Source organism: Silene latifolia, unplaced genomic scaffold, assembly GCF_048544455.1.
Source record: "Silene latifolia isolate original U9 population unplaced genomic scaffold, ASM4854445v1 scaffold_20.1, whole genome shotgun sequence".
NCBI classification, from domain to species: domain Eukaryota; kingdom Viridiplantae; phylum Streptophyta; class Magnoliopsida; order Caryophyllales; family Caryophyllaceae; genus Silene; species Silene latifolia.
Genome location: NW_027413163.1, coordinates 2,284,740 through 2,288,110, shown reverse-complemented (window position 1 = coordinate 2,288,110; position 3,371 = coordinate 2,284,740). Strand labels below are relative to the sequence as shown.

The 3,371-nt window shown below is 39.1% G+C and overlaps 1 non-coding gene across 1 annotated transcript; it reads left to right on the top strand.

Annotated features, from left to right (window-relative positions):
* Positions 1–1,030: 1,030 nt before the first annotated feature.
* On the top strand, positions 1,031–1,137 carry LOC141638619 (small nucleolar RNA R71). The gene has a single exon (XR_012542164.1). It is a non-coding gene; the product is annotated as a small nucleolar RNA R71 (small nucleolar RNA).
* The last annotated feature ends 2,234 nt before the right edge of the window (positions 1,138–3,371 follow it).

The following is a 3,371-nucleotide window of genomic DNA, read 5'->3' as shown; positions in this document are numbered from 1 at the left end:
TAGGCTCTTTCTCCGTAGCCTTCTCTTCATTCTTCTTCTTTGAAACTCATTGGTGGTGGGTTATTCTTCTTTAGAGTTCTCGACAACTCTTTTCTTGTCACTAGAATTCACAACATCTTCATCAATTGGCCTCTTCGGCCCTTCATACCTTGTACCACTTCTCAAATGGATGGTACTCACCGTTTCATGTCTTGGGGGATTACTTTGAGGTGGTAATTGCCCCTTTTGTCTTTTAGAGTTAGAAGATGCTAATTGAGTCATTTGAGTTTATAGCATCTTGGTGTGGGCTAGTATGTTGTTGATGGTGATGTCTTTGGCTTGGCTATCTTTTTGCATTTGGGTAAAAAATTCTTGTTGGTTCTTTTGCATTTGGAGGACCGCTTTTTGAACATAAAAGCCGTGGTCATTTGGTTGATTGTATGAAGGTTGATTTTGATAATTTTGGCTTTGGTTGTAAAAGGGTCTTTGAGCTTGATTTCTCATTGGAGGTGGGGTGTATGTTGGTTGAGGGTTTTGAACATTTTGGCTTTTGTATGAATGATTTGGATGGAATTTGGTATTCTCATTGTAATAGTTGGAATAAGGGGTGCCACTCTTGTATGCTTGGAAAGCATTCACTTGCACATTTGTTCCCCTACATTCACTTTGGTCATGTCCCAAAGTTCCACAACTCTCACATACTCCACTTGGAATTGAGGATGATGCCACCATAGCATTAACATGTTGTTTGGGTGATTTGGAAGCTTCATCAAGCTTAGCCATGGCCTTCTCAAAATTCAAATTGATGGTGTAAATATGAGCACTTAGTTGAGTACCCAATTGAGTGATGGAATCTACCTCATGCTTTCCTCCTCTAGTAGACCTTCGAGGTCTACTATATTGTGAATTATGAACCGCCATTTCTTCAATTTTGGCCCATGTTTGATTGTCATCAACTTCGGTAAACATCCCATTGGATCCCGTGTTGAGGATATTGCGGGAGTCTTCATATAAACCGTTCCAAAATTGTTGCACAAGGAACCACTCGCTAAGTCCATGGTGTGGACAAGAACGACAAGTGTCCTTAAATCTCTCCCATGCTTCATACAATGATTCCTCATCCCTTTGCTTGAACCCGGTGATTTGGGCTCTCAACATATTAGTCTTCTCCGGATGATAGAATTTCTTGTAGAAAGCAAGTGCTAACTTCTTCCATGATTCAATACCAAGGGTAGCCTTGTCTAGGCTCTTCAACCATTGCTTTGCGGCACCAATCAAAGAAAAAGGAAATAATACCCATCGGATTTGGTCTTTAGTAACCCCGGTTTGAGAAATGGCATCACAATAGTCACAAAAAGTCTCCATATGTGAGTGAGGGTCTTCACTAGGCATCCCTCCAAATTGACTTCTCTCAACTAGTTGTATGAATGCGGATTTGGCAATGAAATTACCGGTTAAGTGTTGTGGTGTAGGAGTACCATGTGGTAGGTTCTCCTCGGTTGGTACGGAATGTGATGAAAATTTAGGCATTGTGGGTTGATTTTGTGGTGGGTTTTGTATTGGGTTGTACTCTCCTTCTCTTGCAAAAGGGTTGGTAAACTCAATGTTATTTGGTTGAATGTCCACAATCTCTCCACTACCTCTCAAAGTACCTCTAGCAACTCTTCTATTGTTGGTTAAGGTTCTTTCAATTCAAGATCAATAGGTAATCAATTACCTTGTGATCTCCTAGTCATGCAAAATATCAAACAACTCGAAAACAATTAGAACAACCTTTAGGAGATTGACTTCCCCAAGGTAAAGAAAGACACAACTAAAAACAATTAATGAAAATCAAATCAATTGAACACCGTCCCCGGCAACGGCGCCATTTTTGGTGTGTCGGTATTTTATGCTCGTCGTCAAAAGCTACCTACCCAAAACAATATTTATAACTTCACAAACTACTCTTAGTAAAAAGGTAAGTAAAGGTCGGATCCCAAGGGACGGGTATTGATGTAGGATTCTCAATCGTAAATGGTTGTGTCTTAGGGTGTCATAATTTGAGTTGAGATGAGATTGGTCTAAGCTAATTAACGAGATAAAAGTAAAGTAATGAAAGCAAGCAAGGCAATTAAAATGAAACAATTGATTAAAAGCACTAGGGTGTCATGGGTTCATAGGGGATTTATGGGAGTTGATCATACAAACATGTTCTCAATTATATAGCAAGCACTTATTGTTGTGATGGGATCGAGTTGGTGTATAAGCTTACAATCCCTAAGAATGTTCGGGTCCCGGAGCCGAATCGATTAGATTGTACAACACCTATAAGTCGACTTAATCCTTCCTATTCAACTATATGCAAGGTCTAATGAGGCTCGAGTTGGTGTATAAGCTTACAAGCCTCATTGAAAAGATAGGTGATGAGTAAAAAATGCAAGGATTCATAGGCTCGCATTTCATCAAACATAACATGTGCATAAGTTGAAATCACAACAAGCAAGCAATTTAATTATGAAAACACATTAGATTAAGCATGAATCATTCCCCATGTTTGTTTCCCCTACTTCCCCATTAACCCTAGCTAGAAGACTACTCACTCATTATCAAGTTCAACATGCTAATAAGATTGTCAATCAAACTAACAAAGCAAAACATGATGAATAAATGAAAGTAATAAACAATAAATAAAACAAGGGTAAAAGGAATTATACCTATGAAGGTGATTCCAAATAATAATGCAAAGAATAATAGAAGTACTTGATGATTGATGGAAGGTTGTCAATCTCCCAAATAAACCCAAATAATCTTCTAATTACCCAAAATAAATGAAGAACAATAGAGAAATTAAGGAAAGATTAAGATATAATTAATATTGATAAATTGTATTACAACTAAATTAAGACTAATTTGATGAGATTAAGAATGGATTAAGATATTACTAAGAGAGCATTAAGAGATGATTCTAATCTAGGTAGTACAATGGGGTATTTATACTAAAGATTAGGTACAAAGATTAGGGTTACTAAGGGCTTAAATGACTATTAAGACCCGAAGAAAAGTTGAGGAAATGCTCCTCTCGAAGGAAATGAGCATATCCATGTGCTAGTCCTACCACGATCCGTGCATCTTGAGCTGTGGCACGGGCTCTCTGACCTGCGATCCTAGCGGATCTTATGAGAAGACGCTCGGCTCCATGGGCTGCAATCCGCTCGTCTTGGCCGAAAGACGCCTGGATGTTGATGATGGGAGACGCCCGGATCGTGTCTGATCCGCTCAGATCCCTGGGCAGACAGCTTCTCTTCTTTTCCTCCTTCACAATCCGCAAGGATCATCTCAGGGATGCAAGGATCCTTTCATCATTTCCCATTTCACTTTATTATCTACTTAGGCCTCTAGTATTGGTCTTC